The sequence below is a fragment of the Schistocerca serialis genome, chromosome 2 (genome assembly GCF_023864345.2).
Source record: "Schistocerca serialis cubense isolate TAMUIC-IGC-003099 chromosome 2, iqSchSeri2.2, whole genome shotgun sequence".
Classification (NCBI taxonomy): domain Eukaryota; kingdom Metazoa; phylum Arthropoda; class Insecta; order Orthoptera; family Acrididae; genus Schistocerca; species Schistocerca serialis.
In genome coordinates, this window is record NC_064639.1 from 901437660 (window position 1) to 901455936 (window position 18277).

The following is an 18277-nucleotide window of genomic DNA, read 5'->3' on the forward strand; positions in this document are numbered from 1 at the left end:
ATTTCGCGACTTACTTTCCCAACAGCCCTCGTATATAACATATTTCACGTATTTGTACACATATTTCATCCAGATTAGCGAATTTTGCCCTGCAGTTTAATCTGAATTCTGATCAAGCTTGTTATTCCGATGATAACTGATCGCCATTTTGAGAATGGCTGTTGCTTCCAACTGTATGATTTTCCGCTGTTATACAGCATGAGACGTGTGACATGATATGATCTTTGACTCCGAAACACGGTGTGGTTGATCCACATAACAACAACGTTGCGCCATTGCCTTTCAACCTGGTGCCTGTAACCTGTGGCCCAGCTGGCACTGTTAACACACTGTTGACGCGACGCAATACGGGGCCACACCGCATCCGAGAGTGGCACGGCGCGCTTCTGCAACCGGGGTAAAAAATGATGTCAAGTCAAAACAGGGCGGGAAAAACCGCCCGCCCAGGCTATGCAGTATTTGTCATTGTCCGCAACCAGTACCGAGAGGTATTCCACGACAGTTGTCGACCTGCTGTGGGTCATCAGCCTACTGCTACTTGGCTCCACCTCCCCATTGCTGGTGGACTTCAGATTACTTCAGGCCTCCTACTCGGATCCAGGGACAGCCGGCACGGTAGCTCAGCGTGTTCGGTCAGAGGGCTAGGTGCCCTCTGTAATAAAAAAACTGAGTTAATGGATCAACAACGAACTGAAACGGGTGCCTTTCGACGTCCGCCCAGCGCAGATACAACGAACAAAAACGAACAAAATGAGATTAAAAAAAAAAAGGGTTCGCACTTGCACCTCCCTTGCTGCCGAGCCGTCGCCTGCCCTGTTTGCACGCTCTCTGCTGGCTGCTGCACACTTGCGTTCGCCAGCCCGTGACGCTGCTTACTACGCTGGGGTCTTCGGTTCGTCTCCGAGCTGAGGTGCTACCTTGCGCTGAGTCGCGCATCTGCGCCAGCGGCATAACCGACTGACTACAGAGCTCGCTGTCGGTGCGACCCCCTCCTGTCGCGGCACTAACCGACCTGCCGACAACGCTTCGTGACCGCAGCGGCCTGCATCGTGATTCCGTGAGCCGGCCGCTTCCTGAGGCCGCGTGCTGAGCTATCCGCACACCGCCGCCCGCGACCAGCCTGCGCCGCTAAGCGCTGGTTGGTTGGTTGGTTTTGGGGAAGGAGAGCAAACAGCGAGGTCATCGGTCTCATCGGATTAGGGAAGGACGGGGAAGGAAGTCGGCCGTGCCCTTTGAAAGGAACCATCCCGGCATTTGCCTGGAGCGATTTAGGGAAATCACGGAAAACCTAAATCAGGATGGCCGGACGCCGGATTGAACCGTCGTCCTCCCGAATGCGAGTCCAGTGTCTAACCACTGCGCCACCTCGCTCGGTGCTAAGCGCTGACTGCAACTGCTGTACTGCTTGTAATGAACAAACAGACGATTGTTTTTCTTACCGATTCTATGACTTTACGACGAACCTCAACCTCACACTATGTACCTGATGCCCCGCCAAACAAGTTACGTCGTCATCGTGACCTGCAGCGACATCTATAAGTACTCAAGCCATATTAAGAACCGCTACAACACAAGTGGCCGACACTTTGCCCTTTGTGGTTTTAAAGTATTCTAAGTCAATTAATTAAAGGAAAAAATACCAACATGCCATTTTCGGACGTTTCTACATGTCCCCCCTTCTCACTGTCGCTCCCGCCTCAAGCTGGAGTAGGGACATCTTACTCCCACAGCATTTTTATGCAAATAATGAGTCGTGTAAATACCACGTCTGGTTGAAATTGCTCCTGGGTTATGTTTTTATGCGGCACCTTTTCATCCCTACCCTCAACCGTAAGGGTATGGGCTGTGTCTTACTGCTACAGTAATTATTTCGAGATGGAAAGTGATACTTGCGCCAAGTGTCGTGGAAATTACTTTAGGCATTACGGGCATGTGATAACAAGTGACTGTAGCTGCATCCGCAACTTTCCCCTAAGGGTGAAATGTCATCGAGACTGTCACCAGGAAGCCTAGTGACCCCGCGAAATATAAATCCGAAACTCAAATCGGTCATTATAGCATATTTTTACAAGTCACTCCATCTTACCTCCATCCCCACTCCTTTGGGTGGTAGATGTATGTTACACCCACAATATCTTTATGAAAATAATTATACGAAAACTGAAAAAAGTAAGGCATATTTATACAAAATCTGGTTGAAATTGATGCGGACGTTCGTGAGTTATGTTTCCGTCAGCCGTGTTTCATCCCCACTCTCACACCTACGGGAAGTAGGTGGTTCTTATTCACACAGCGCTTCTTTCTAGACGGTAAGTGATATGTATACCATGTTTTGTTGTCACTGATCAAGTGGTTTAGAAGGAGATGTGGAACGACATACAGGCAGTCATTTTAAAATATATACTATCCTTTTAACTGCAGCTTCGCCTGTGCGCGTGTATGCCACATATATTACACACATATTTTCTTTCCGCCTCTCTTCATCTCCTCCTCCCCCCTCTGTCTCCCTCTTCTGTTCTCCCAATCGCTGTCCACCGTCCTCTTAAGGCCCCCCCCCCCCCCCCCAGTACTTCTGCAGACAATAAACGTTACGTGTACCAAGTTTGGTAAAAATCGATCCAGGGGTTTAGGAGGGGATGGAAGATACACACAGACAATATTCACTCTATTATTATAAGTACTGAGTAGATATGTCAGGGGCCATACCAGCTCCCTCGTCAGGAGGTCCCCCCGGCCCTAAAAATTAGGCGTCAGGTGTCCTTCCACCCACGTACGTTAGCCAGCACGGCCACAACAACGAGGGCTTCAGATAGAAGTACATACTCTGAGGGATAAAATTTAAAACTTTATTTGCCACCTCGACATTATCAGCTAGGATTTCAGGGAATGACTAAGCCAGCTGCGAAGTTCGCCGGGTAGCAGCGAAAGTGACGATTGTGCCATGACCCGTCATCCTCGACCATTCCTTCATCGTAAACAGCAGGCTAATTCGCTTTCTTTACCGCACCACCTCAAGTAGTATCACACAAGCACATCTGTCCTTCACAGATATGATGTTTGTCGTGAAAACTCTTTAAACCAGAAACTGGAACAAGAGAGGGACACCTAAGTCACCACACAAATAGTACACGAGCTAACACTGTGCCGAAACCTCAATAAAGCAGCAGAATTCCCTTTGGTTAAAAATCATTGTAGAATAATTTATAATGGAAAGGTTGATCAATGGGCGAAGGAAGCAATACCAGAAGGTTAAGGTTACACTACTTAAAGTGATTAAGTGTACCAGATGTAGTAAGGATTGTTCAAAAAATGGTGTGATCTCTAAATTTTCGAATGTTACAATTAAGGATAAATCCATAGTTGCGAGCTTTACAATTTAGTTATGTGCACAGATAGTTAGTGATCATGTGCACTACGTTAGTGAGCGGATTAAAAGGTAAACATGACGAAAACACATCTACAGTTATATGAATGTGACGTTTCGGTTTATTATTTTATGCTATTATTTTAGCTGTATTCAATAAAGAACATTTGCTATTGTTGCAGGTGACAACTGATAGCTCGTACATCGATTGGCGCTTTTCACCCTTTTGTGCTGTTTCTTTAATTAAAGACCTTCTGCGGCTTTCAGTAACGTAGTTGCTTTGGTACAACATTTTTTCGTGAAAACAGCAGTAGATTATACCCTAATACTCCATAAGTTTTAATCCTCCGTTTTTATATATCACTTCTAGGATTTTTATTATTTCGATCTTTTGCACAAGCAACCGGACAGCCGATGCTATCTTGCCTGGTATTAGCAGTGTTATGGTGAATATCTGGGCCAAGTACCATAATTACGAGATAGCTGTGTTATTTACGCATTGCATCGTTTGCAAAACTTTCAGATCTCTCTGTGTACTGTTTTGAAGTATTGCTCTCACTGACTTCCAAACGTGGAGGCGTTTTATGGTGGAGGCATATAGCAAGTTGTTTATGAATACAATATCTAATGCTTTTAATTTGTCACACAACTCTACCCACTCGTTTGTGCTGCGTTCTGATGCACAACACAGATGCCTAAATACCTAAGTTTGAACATGCGTTATTTGTTTCAGCGTTTGATACCTCTCAATAGGTCATGACTATCTCTGGGATTTCAGGAGTTGGATTCCCGTAATTTCTTCAACTATTGTTGGCAACAATGGTTCAGTAGAACAACTTAATTTGTACAGTGGGACAGGATAAATTTTCTGATGGTTCTGCTTATCTGAATTCTTCTGCTCAGCAGCCATTAAAAATGTACCTGTACAGACAGAACCCAGGGTGAGGATATCAGGTGCTTGCAGGCAGGCTACACACTGCTGTTGCGCCTGATAGTAGGCCATCCGGAATCAGAGAATGTCAAAGCGGTTGCGAGTTTGGAAGCGCCTGGGCCTTCGTCAAGGGGTCTGTCTGCACAGGTACATTTTTAAAAATCTCAATAAAATTGGGCGGGTAAAACTTGGGGTTTTATCGAGCTGGGGCGGGGAGTGGGAGGGGGGGGGAGTCTTAGAGGGACATTTTGTCGTTTTATCCACGCATATCGTAACCCCTAGTGATCACGCCACAGGAGGACACAAAATAGGTGCTCTAAAATAGTATAAGCACCCTACGCTGCTTCGGATAAAGTTCAAATTTCGTGTTTCCAACATGTACACGAAAGGGAATATTTCTGTTGGGCTGCGCTCGGAAGTGATCAGATCACGTTTAATGTGGGCACACCCCACAATGCCTTTAGAGAACGTCAAAGGATGTCAGCAGTGTCAAAGGTTGTCAAGGACGTCCTAAGTCACATCCAATGCAAATCTGTAACGCAACCATCTGTGTGGCGTGCTTATAATCATGTATTATTTATATTTTAGAACAATTAATCTGTAAAAAAAAACGCACCACATGTTGTAATGAAAGCGTGAAAACCGTCTGAAAATGAATCGTAATGATTCGAAACCGGTAACGGTACCTTTTGAATAAAGGAACTGAAAATAAATTTGTGGCTGGTTGCTGTCTCAACACCATCATCATTTTTCTTCAAGTAACTGCTACAGTCTCCAACCATGTCATCACATGACAAAATTGCAAAAAGAGTTTCTGTTTGGCTGCGTAATGCTTTTTACATCTTTCAATTACGAATCGCCATCCGTAGCATGATGAACCAGACATCTATCCTCGGTGGACTACCCTAGTTACGTTGCTGAACAGCAAGAAACACAATTCCCAGAAGAGAGCGCATGTGCAGTTAAATCCGGTCGTCGAGCGGCTACACTGCCTCTGGCGAGATGCCAGTGGACGTGTCGCTATGATACGAAGCACAGAGAAGTTTAATGAGCGGCAGGTATCACTACTAACGCACGCACGGCTCACTGTATATGGCGAAGCCGGGAACAGTTCATTACCTCGCAGAGAATGAATAAAAAAGCAATTGGTGACAAAAATGAAATCATGACAGTCGTAGATTACCTTTACTCTATGTCGTGCATCACTGACTCTGTCCCAGTGATTCTCTGCATACTTTCGTATCTACCTTCATTACCCGTCACTGTCTAATGATGGCCCGGTGAACTGATAGTTTCCTACTGTAGAGCAAAGGAAGAATTGATTAGCATAAGCTATGGAGTTTGAAAATACGTATCCTCCACATCTCACCTGTCATTGTGACACTTTGTTACTTAAAGTACACATGTCGATTTATTTAATTACCGAAGCACAGTTAACAGTATTACTTTAGCATTACTTTTAGATAAGAATTGAGATGTGACACGAAGACTGCTAATGGCTATCCATATTGAGTTACAGTGTTCAACGATGTATTTTCTCATTGTGATAATCAGAACAGCATGCGTATGCATTACGTACAGTCGTCCTCTTAGGACTGAAAGGATGCAGAAGAAAAAATCCATCGTGGTAGGCTTCAGAATAAGCTTACAACACCCTCAACAGGAAACCTTATACATTCGAGTGACGCTTGTTGGTTACAAACGGGATGCAGTCTGTCTTACACCAGATTAACGTCAACTGAAACATGGAATTAGAGTTCGTTATAGACTTTCTATTATGGGTCCTAAGCTAGCTTCCTTCTTTTCGGCAAAGCTAGAGGTTCTGCACCTCAGCACATATATGGCGCCAAACATTAGTATTATAACACAATTGTCCTGTCTTGATCACAAATATTTTTTATTGAATCACGTAGTTTACACGACAAGAATTATGTATCAGAAAACAACACTGCGGGTAAGCTATATTAACACAATTGCGGTCGTCTTCTGGTACTTTTTGTTATTTGAAGATGGCAGGCGAAATACTTAAGAAGAAGTAATTTTTAAAAAATTGTTCAATTACAACGTTGTTTTTGCAGAAGGAACAGCAACTTCATTCGATGTTACAATTGCTTTAATTTTCTGTCCTAATTGCATTGTCCGCATCTCGTGGTCGTGCGGTAGCGTTCTCGCTTCCCACGCCCGGGTTCCCGGGTTCGATTCCCGGCGGGGTCAGGGATTTTCTCTGCCTCGTGATGGCTGGGTGTTGTGTGCTGTCCTTAGGTTAGTTAGGTTTAAGTAGTTCTAAGTTGTAGGGGACTGATGACCATAGATGTTAAGTCCCATAGTGCTCAGAGCCATTTGAACCATTTGAACCTAACTGCATTCACATTTGAATTAATGATTGACTAGTTTAGAACGTATTTGTTGGTTTCAAATCATTACCTTAGCGTATATTGGCGTTATTCCGCATAGCAAGCACTTGCGGTTGAATTTAATCGTGGCTCAAGTGTTAGATGTATGTACCTTCTTCACGTTGGCACAAGCTGTCCGACTAAGACCTATAACAGATCTAAATTTATCCGAAAGTGATTGTTGTGCGGAATAATGGCGACATACGCTAAGATAATGGTTTGAAAATGAACAAACACGATCGAAACGAGTCACCATTAACTCAAATGTGAACGCAGCCAAGGTATAAAATTAAAGAAATAGTATGAAAATATATATCTGTGAACAGGACAGACGATTGTGTTGCATCAGTGTAACCATGACCGCTGTATTGCATGTCACTTTTACGTAATATATTTCCAAACATTACTGAGGAACAATTTCTGTTCGTGAAACGCATGACATGTGTCAAGCTACTTCTTTTTAGCTGGTTTGCATTTGTTTGTTACCTGATTGCCAGCGCTGTGTGGATGTAAAATATCCTTTACTGCAGTTCGCTGTAAGATTGTTTCATAATTGGAATCGAGAAATTCTCCGACCAGTAAACTCAAACATTTGACAATTCATAAACGTCCCTTCCCGAGAGTCGACCAGTCTCAGCTCACATAGCCGGCCGGTGTGGCCGTGCGGTTCTAAGCGCTTCAGTTTGGAACCGCGCGACCGCTACGGTCGCAGGTTCGAATCCTGCCTCGGGCATGGATGTGTGTGATGTCCTTAGGTTAGTTAGGTTTAAGTAGTTCTAAGTTCTAGGGGACTGATGACCTCAGAAGTTAAGTCCCATAGTGCTCAGAGCCATTTGAACCAATCTCAGCTCACAAACTACCAGCTGGCAGTGACTAGCCATTTCTCCGCTTCATCTTTTTTTTCAGGTGTAGTAGCCCGGCATAGGGCGCTGCAGAGCTTATGTTAAGTTTGGAAAGGAGACAGGTACCGACAGAACTGACGCTGTGAACAATTTGTTGGCGCGTACTACCACGGAAAAGTGAAATACGTTGTATTCGGAGGCATTTTTATGATTTGTGCGTTCTTTCACAGTGCAGTGGCAGCCATCGCGAACTCGTCCTATATTGCAGAAAACAAACTATGCTTCAGCAGTATGTGTTGACCTAAAATTAAAAATACGCATTTATTTGTTTCAGATTATCCTGCACAAGCGCGTTTTATGTAAGTACAGTTTTAAACATTTTTTGCTTTAATTTGATTACCTTTATTATTACAGTACGCAGCATAAATATCTTAATAATTTATATCAGACTTTTGGAGACTTTCTGATATTCAGTGCAATTAATCTGAAACTTCTTGGCAAATTAAACCTCTGTGACGGACCGGGACTCGATCTTGGGACCTTTGCCTTTTGTGGGCAATTGCTGTGAGAACTGAGCTACGCAAGCATGACTCCCGATCCACTCTCAGAATTTTACTTCCTTCACTACCTCACTTCCTACCTTGCCAAACTGCACAGAAGTCCTTCTGCGTAACTCCTGGGCCTAGTACTCTGCGGAGACATGACTTAGCCACAGCCTAGCGGATTGCTTTCGCTCTGAGGGCGAATCTCGAGTCGTGCTTTGATACTCGAGTTGGCAGGCGCAGCATTTGCCCGCCAAATCAAAGATCACAGCTTCGAGTCGCGGTTCAGCACAAAGTTTTAATCTGCCAGAAAGTCTGACGTCGGCGCACACTCCGCTGCAGTCATGTTTAGTGAACCATGTTCCGACTTATATTTATATAGTGTGACTTATTTAGGGGGATACGAGTGCCACATGCTGTTTCTGAATGTGTGCCATGTGTTTTCTGTAAGTATCTCTGGCCCATTATCTTCGCCAGCAACAGGGTGATTGAAATGCTTCAGCTTGACATGTGTCTGGTGTCTGGATGCGGCATTGCCAGGCAGTAAGCTGTATGCCAGGCGTGCTTCGTTATCAATGTAGCTTATAACTCCACACCACGTTACGTGATCTGGGCATACTGCTACCGAAGAATCTGTCCAGTAGCGGCCACTGGAAGCCGCATCCTGTAGCCGTTACTCGACTCGCTCAAGCGTAGATCTCACATATTTTAATTTCACAGTACAAAATATCAACATTGATGTGGATCAATCACCCATTGTCCTACAGTCCTTTAATCAGCACAGATCATTCTTTTCGCTCTTGGCACAGTGACATGGCAGTTTCCGCCACATAGGCCACCTTAATATTACACAGACTATCCAGTGGCCACATTCTCCTTCGTTACCAATTACTCTGAACGATAGCTTCCCATTTTGCGGTTTCTGTAACAGTGCCCTACTTTACTATCACACACTTTTGTGTTGCTACTGGCTTTTTGAGCCACATCTCACATTTCTTTCCTCTAGCTTGTGTAGACATGAAACATCTTGCTATAGCATTATGTTTTTAATTAGCCGTACAGGCAAGATATCTGCATATTTATCCAACAAATAACTAGCCAAGCAACAAGCCACATTTTACAGACTTGTAGCACAGACCAATCGGTCTCACTTACAGGTATTCACTCAAACTACCGTTGACCTCACACAGTAAACCATCTGAAAGTCATCAGCGAAATTACTGACCAGAACAATGAGACTCAACTATCACTTCGTTCTGTATACACAAATAGAGAACTTTTCAATTAGTATGAACAGAATCAGTTCCAACTGCCTTCAAAAACACAGCATTCATTCGATCTGTGTTTGAATACTGACAGGCATCCCGATGGATATCTATCTCGATGCTACAGATTAGACTACTAGGTGTATTTTTGGTTCCATACATCAATAGTAAGAATGTCCTCCGAGATGTACATGTCAAAAACAAGAATACGCTACAAATCTTTACAAAGGACAGACATGCTAATTTTCCTTCCACGGACTCAAAGCGAAATGGTACTCACGGACGTGGAATAAAACAAAAAAACTCATAAATATATTTTAAGTTGAAAGCTAATAACAAAATATTCTCAAATATGTAAATGTACAGTACACATATGATAATTCTTAGTCTGCTGTACCGACGCAACACCAAAGAGAAAAAAGTTTACAGCACTTACTTACATTGACCAGATTAATTCACTGAATATGTGAAGAGGCATTTCCAGTAATGCTCACATTATCTGATATTATTAATAATATATACATATCAGTCGATTATAGTAAGAAATTCGTCAAACGAATAGGAGTTGCCCACCAGTGAATCCTTTAGGCTGCTCTTGAACTGAACGTCATTAGTTAAACTTTTCGTGGTTACTGGCAAGTTATTGAAAATGTGCCTTCCTGACTAATGAACACCTTTCTAGACAAAAGTAGAAGCCGATTGTGGCGGAGGCTATGGGGCTGCAGCCTGCCCTCAAAGAGAGAGGGGGAGGGATCCTTTCAAACATACCTTTCACATTTAACAGTCTCTAAGATTTCCTCGCTATGGTAGTTGGTATTACACTGAAGCGCCAAAGAAACTGGTATAGACATATATATATTCAAATACAGAGATATGTAAACAGGCACAATACGGCGGTGCCCTCAGAAACACTTGTATAAGACAACAAGTATCTGGTGCCGTTGTTAGATAGGTTACTGCTGCTGCAATGGCAGGTTACCAAGATTTAAGTGAGTGTTTCAACGTGGTGTTATAGACGGCGCACGAGCTATGTGACACAGCATCTCCGAGGTAACGATGAAGAGGAGATCTTCCCGTACGACCATTTCACGACTGTGACGTGAATATCAGGCATCCGGTAAAACATCAAATCACCGCTGCAACCGCGACCAACGACGACTGGAGAGAATCGTTCAACGCGACAGAAGTGCAACCCTTCCCCAAATTGCAGCAGATTTTAATGCTGGGCCCTCAACAAGTACCAGCGTTCCAACCATTCAACGAAACATCATCGATATGGGCTTTCGGAGCCGACGGCCATGTAGTGTACCCTTCAGGACTGCACGACACAAAGCTTTACGCCTCACCTGGACTGGTGACGACTGGAAACATGTTTCCTGGTCGAAAGAGTTTCGTTTCAAATCGTATCGAGCGGATGGACGTGTACGGGTATGGAGACAACCTCATGAATCCATGGACCCTGCATGTCAGCAGGGGACTGTTCAAGCTGGTGGAGGCTCTGTAAAGATGTGGGGCGTGTGCAGTTGGAGTGATATGGGATCTTTGATACGTCTAGACACGACTCAGACAGGTGACACGTACATAAGCATCCTGTCTGATCATCTGCATCCTTTCCTGTCCATTGTGCATTCCGACGGACATGGGCGATTCCGGCAAGACAGTGCGACACGCCACACGTCCAGAATTGCTACAGATTGGCTCCAGGATCACTCTTCTGAGTTTAAACAGTTCCGCTATCCACCAAACTTCCCAAACATGAACATTATTGAGCATACGTGGGACGCCTTGGAACGTGCTTTTCAGAAGATATCTCCACCCTGTCGTACTCTTACGGATTTATGGACAATCCTGTAGGATTCATCGTGTCAGTTCCATCCAGCACTACTTCAGACATTAGTGGAGTCCATGACACGTCGTGTTGCGGCACTTCTGCGTGCTCGCGGGGGCCCTACACCAGTTTCTTCGGCTTTTCAGTTTATAACAGATTGAGGAAATACCTTCATTTATTCTAGAGAATTTGGTGACGGCACTGTGATACAAAATTTCAACGAGCTCAGCCCACCACCGCCTCTCCGGTCAAAATCCTAGATTAGACTTTGGTTCCCAGTTGCTCGAGTCTTGATTATACAGGACTCTTTCCTGCTAATACGCTTTGTTCCCTATCAGAGGGATACGATTTCAACGATTTTGCAGAATTTCCTGTTAACACAAAAATAACCTTATTTGCTTAAAAGAATATTGTGATTTACATAGTCAAATGCCTTTGACAAATCGTAAAATATACCAGTTGCCTGTAATTTACTGTCTGAAGAATTAAGTACATTCTCGCTGTATGTATAAATAACATGAACGTCCAGTCACTCGTTGGTCAGTGTGGTGTAGCAATAGAAGACAACAAAAGGAAATCTGAAGTTCTAGGTGACTTCTGTACATAAGAAAGGTGTAAGAACGGCCCCTCAAAATTACAGACCAGTATCCTTATTTTCGGTTTGCTACAGAATCCCTGAACATAGTCTCGTTTCGAATATAATGAATTTCCTAGAGATGGAAAAGTTTCTGTCCACAATTCAGCACAAATTTAGAAAGCATCGCTCGTGCGAAACTCAGATAGTCCTTTTATCACATGTTATACTGCGAACTATGAGGGGCAACAAGCAGATTCCATATTTCTTGATTTTCGCAAAACATTTGACACAGTGCCCCATTCCAGGCTGTTTACGAAGGTACGAGCATATGGTGTAAGTTCACAAATATGTGAGTGGCTCGAACACTTCTTAAATAATAGAACCCCAATATATTGTCCTCGACGGCGAGTGTTCGTCAGAGACGAGGGTATCGTCAGGAGTGCCCCAGAAAGTATTGTAGGACCGCTGCATTCTCTATATACATAAATGATTTGGCGGTCAGAATGGGCGGTAATCTGCAGTTGCTGACGATGCTATGGTATACAGTAATGTGTCGACGTTGAGTGACTGTAGGAGGATACAAGATGACTTAGACAAAATTTGTAATTTATGTGATGAATGGGACCTAGATCTAAATGTATAAAAATACATGTTAATGCGGATGTGTAGGAAAAACAAGCCTATAGTGTTCGGATACAGCATTAGCAGTCTCCTGCTTCACATAACCACGTTGTCTAAATGTCCGGCCGTAACGTTGGAAAGTGAGCATATGAGGATTCTGGTAGGAGAGGCGAATGGTCGACTCCGGTTTATTGACAGCATTTTAGAAAAGTGTGGTTCATTTGTAAAGGAGACTGCATATTCCACGCTAGTGCGACCTGTTCTTGAGTACTGCCCGAGTGTTTATGATCGGTACCAGATCGGATTAAAGGAAGACATCGAAGCAGTTCTTAGGCGAGCTGTTAGATTTGTAACCGTTAGGTTCGGACAACACGTAAGTGTTACGGAGATGCTTCGTGAACTCAAATGGGAATCCGTGAAGGGAAGGCGACGTTCTTTTTGAGGAACACTATTGAGAAAATTTAGAGAAACGGCATTTGAAGCTGACTGCCGAACGACTCTACTGCCGCCAACATAGATTGCACGTAAGGACCATGAAGGTAAGACACGAGAAATTAGGACTTATACGGAGGCACATTGGCTGTCGTTTTTCCCTCGGTCTATTTGCAAGGTGAAAGGGAAAGGAAATGTATCAAACAGAAATAGTACAAATTAACATCATAGTCTTACAATCAGTTGATAATATTTTTATTTGGGAGAGTTCAACACAGTAACTAGATAGTCTGGAGTGTTTCGGTAAACTGTTTTCAAAACCAAATTTCCGATGTATATGAAAATGTAGAATTTGAGTGTGCTGTCACTTTTGTCTTATGGCAGCGACGTGTGGACTTTAAGGGCTAAAATGTTTGAGAAACTGCATGTTTCTCAGCGAGCAAAGCGGAGATGCATATTTGGGGATCACTAGCAGAGGTAGGGGAACACTCTTGGTCCGGTGGATAGCGTGGAGCCGAAGGCATAATTAAGGCCGTAATGGAAATGAAATGGAGGTGGGCACGACTTGTAGTCAGACAGTGGATGGTAGATGGATCAAGGGATGTTTTACTGGATTCCAAAAGATAATAACAGACAGAGAAGAGGATCTACTGGGGAATGAGTAGATGGTATTACGAAACATTACGCAACGTGAATATGTATAACTGAAGGTCGTAATGTACGGAAAAGACTAGAGGCAGGTTTCATTTACCGTCAGTGGATGTGCAAGGGCTGATAATATCCAGTACAAGTAGCTGTATACAGCTTGATTTTGCTAAATGGGGACAAACTGCAGGAACCGGCCCTCAGATGGTGAGGAGCAAAACAAGTCACGTGGATATATATATGGAGATAAGAGATCTTTGACAGTGTAATTTTCATGAGTGCACACGAAACAAGTGGTGATATTGTGACTGCACTTGTCATTTAGTAGTATGGTGGCAGTGAACCACCAGCACCGGTTCAGTCTCACTGTGGAGCCAGAATTATTGACGACCCCCTCGTAGGACCACTGACCCTTTTACGGCCCACAAGCGAGGCATATCTGCACTTCTTGCGGCTGACCCAGCCTGCGCTCCTGGAAGACGTGCCTTTGGTAGTATGAAGGGTAACGTGACTGCTACATGGTGGTGCTCCAGTTGACGTCCGCACTACGTCATTTTGACGACGTCTACATTGCCCACACGTTGAAGCGCCACCAAACCACTACATCACTAGTACAGACAGAACATTCTCACTTGCGTGCTGTGTTCTCATGCGTGCTTTGAATCACTGAAACCTACACTGCAAAGATCTTTTATCCCCACCTTCAAGTGGGTGTTCCTTCCCTGGAACGCGTTGCTGGCCATATGTCCGTGTGACACTTTTTGGTCATTACCCTCTCAGGTATTGTTTCCTGCAGTTTGTCCCTGTTTAAAGACCAGTATACGAGACTGCTAACCCACCTGCTCATACAGCATAAGGCGCAGCGCAGTAGCTCGCGAGCCAGGAAGGTGCGCCAGGCCAGGATTGAGTCCACGCAGCGGATTAACGGCCATGGCTGGTGTACTGGCCAAACTGTGTGTGGTCTGTAGGTGGTTTCCCAAGCTCGTTTAAGCGAATGCTGGACTTTTCACCACTTTCCCTCTCATAAATCACAGTACACAAACAGTTAAAATACGATAACATAAAGAATAAAGTTTCCACAATTCATAGACAGGTGGTGCACACGTCTTCCCTCTCATGGGCAACTGAAGACTGCGGACCGCGACAAGACAAGAATAACGATAAGAAGAAGATACGACAGCGTTAACATGCTTATCTGCTAGAATACTGCCTTCAGAGTATTACAGCTGTTGTAAATGTAGTGACTGAATGCTACTATTCAAAATGGTTCAAATGGCTCTGAGCACTATGGAACTTAACATCTGAGGTCATCAGTCCCCTAGGCTTAGAACTACTTAAATCTAACTAACCTAAGGACATCACACACATCCATGCCCGAGGCAGGATTCGAACCTGCAACCGTAGCGGTCTCACGGTTCCAGGCTGCAGCACCTAGAACCGCTCGGCCACTGCGGAACGCTACTATTAATTGAGACCAAACATCCATGGTAGCAGAAAATTGTTTTCTTGTTATGGATCCTTAATGGTCGCCAATTTGCACATTTGCAAATTAACACTTGTTTCATAGGGCAGTACTATAACAAAGATGTGGCAATACAGTAAAAAATAACATTTATTAAGAGTATGTTGCAAAATGGTACATTTTTTGCACATTTGCAAATTAACACTTGTTTCATAGGGCAGTACTATAAAAAAGATGTGGCAATACAGTAAAAAATAACATTTATTAAGAGTATGTTGCAAAATGGTACTTAACTTTGGTAGTGCATGTATTGCAACTATCACTGATAGTAATGTTTGCAGACACTGTGTTACTGGTCATAGTTCTATGTAAACAGCGACTGCTGGGATGGGAGGTAGTGGCCAAGAGTATTGTACTGAGCTAACTGAAGTGCTGAAATGAACTGTGACTGCTGGTACGTGGCTATGTGAGAATCTGTGGTGCATAGCGTTTCTGGCCAGCACAAGGTGCAAATGGAGTAGTCTGTGTTTAACAGCGTGCTTATCGGCCGTCGACATTATCGGCGTACATATACGATGTGCTGGTGCAAATGATGCAGAAACAGGAGGAGGTCCTACGTTTTTGAGCGCCATTTGGAGGCTGCTGCTCGGAGTTTGGGGGGCACCAGGTGAATGGTTGTGCCTCTGCAGTGGCAGCCTCTCGTGGTATTTGTTGTCTATCTCTTGCTTGGTACACAAAAGCTTCGAATTTTTCCTTATGCTAGAGACCACAAGCATAATGAATTTGTTGACTTATAGCATTTCTGCATTCGGAGTTCGTTTATTGAAAATAAACTGTTATTTCACTTGATTAAACAATTTCGTCGGCCGCTGTGGCCGAGCGGTTCTAGGCACTTCAGTCCGGAACCACGCTGCTGTTACGGTCGCAGGTTCGAATCCTGCCTCAGACATGGATGTGTGTGATGTCCTTAGGTTAGTTAGGTTTAAGTGGTTCTAACAAGGGAGCTTCCCCATCGCACCCCCCTCAGATTTAGTTATAAGTTGGCACAGTGGATAGGCCTTGAAAAACTGAACACAGATCAATCGAGAAAACAAGAAGAAGTTGTGTGGAACTATGAAAAAAGTAAGCAAAATATACAAACTGAGTAGTCCATGTGCAAGATAGGCAACATCAAGGACCGTCTGAGCTTAGGAGAGCCGTGGTCCCGTGGTTAGCGTGAGCCGCTGTGGAACGAGAGGTCCTTGGTTCAAGTCTTCCCTCGAATGAAAATTATACTTTCTTTATTTTCGCAAAGTTATGATTTGTCCGTTCACTGACGTCTGTGTTCACTGTAATAAGTTTAGCGCCTGTGTTTTGCGACCGCACCGCAAAACCGTGCGATTGTTATTGAAGTCGCGAGCTATATTTGCTGGATTCATATTGCCCACGGAATACATCTCACGTATTTAATGCACTCTCGTCCAAAGCAGCGAACAGTTAACTGCCAACCAGGGAGCTTCGTTAGCAGGAATACTCTCTCTTCCGTGCGCTGTAGTCGACTGACGTCGTGTGTTTCGATGTTTGATTGAGTGTAGCGTCCCCAAACTACGGCGCAGTTACCTCGCATCGGACGGACGGACGGACAGATAATAATTGTCCGAAAATAAAAAATTAAACTTTTCACTCGAGGGAAGACTTGAACCGCAGCCGCTCACGCTAACCACGGGACCACGGCGCTTGTAGAACTCACATTGTCCTTGATGTTGCATATGTTGCGCATTGACTACTCAGTTTGTATATTTTGCTTATTTTTTCATGGTTCCACACAACTTCTTCCTCTTTTCTCGATTGATCTGAATTCAGTTTTTCAAGGCCTATCCACTGTGCCAACTTATAACTAAATCTGAGTGGGGTGCGATGGGGAGGTTCCCTTGTAAGTTGTAGGGGACTGATAACCTCAGATGTTAAGTCCCATAGTGCTCAGAGCCATTTGAACCATTTTGAACCTCCTAAACGCGAGTCTGTTTTCTCACCACAGCGCCACCTCGCTCGGCCTAAACTTGTCCTCATCTCTCCGTGTTCCCACTTTGCCGCAGACGCCAGCCTTGCCAGCGAACAGGCTGAGAACGCTGGCGACCCCTCTACTGCCACGGCAGGTCAGCGCGCGCCGCATTCCGCCGCGTAGTCGGCGCGGCCCAGCTGGGTCGCGCGCGGTGTCGCATTCCAGATTGTCCGGCGGACGCGGCCTAATGTTTCCGGAGTGCTCGGCCAGCTGCGTGCTACGCGAACCAGGCCGCCCGCCTCTGGCCCAGCCAAGTAGACCGCCGGGCCGCGCCACCCACCACGCCTTCACCTGTCCCAGCCGCTCGACGTGGAAAAAAGCGCCGACGAAGTGGCGTTCGGCACGGACTGCGCGAACGACGAACGACCCTGTCAAATCTTACTCGCGCACTTAGATGATGATTATTCCAAAAGTCTTGCGAGCGGATGGTGACCTAGGGAAAAATCTTTCGATTCAATATCGTACGAATCGACTATTAAGTAGTCGTGAAGTAGCAGTTGTAGGGAAGCAGCCTACTCACGCTGTAGTAAATTCACATCAGTTTCCGTTGTGTGCCAGCCAGTCTGCTGTAACTAGCTCTGACGTCATAAATGTTGCGCAATACCTTAAAAATCAAGCAAATGACCTAAAACTTTTCTAGCATGTCAAGAATAATACTAAATTAATGTGTGTTAAATATCAGTTCGATAACTTCAGCCATTTTCGAAATTTGGACGTTTTTCTGAAAAAATCATTGGCGCAACAGAAAAGAGCTAGAGACTTCAAAATTTATATTTAGATTCATCTTTCATAATGATTTAATAAAAACAGTACTTTGGATTTCACAAATTAAGATTTTAGTGGAAATTCATGATTTTCTGGTTTTCATCTCAAAACTGAAGGAAGCAAGATAGATTAAGTAGGCTAATAAATAAGGCTAGGATGTTTAGATTTAAATAGGTTGGAGGTCCGCTATGACTATGAAGATGTGAAAAGTTTCTTTTGAATGCCTATAAAATTATAGCGATAGCGGATCTCAAAAGGGCCAGTTCAGAGCTCATCTACTGCGTGCAGTGTAATTAAATTAATTCTCTCGCCCAAAATATTTAACTTAGCCACGTCAAAATTTTATTATCAATACTTACCTGCATGCTGAATGCGCGTTTAAATTAAGAGCTTCATCAGCCATCAGCAAAAGAAGCTATAAATTATTATGTAACTTGAAGTGGTGCATTACTACCCCAGCGGCTAGTCGGGAGAGCCGATTTGATCAGGCGTTCCCTTAGCCGTCCGCACCGCGGCTTTATACATAAGAACGCTGCGCGAGGAAGCAAGGCCCCAGTTCTCTCCAGACG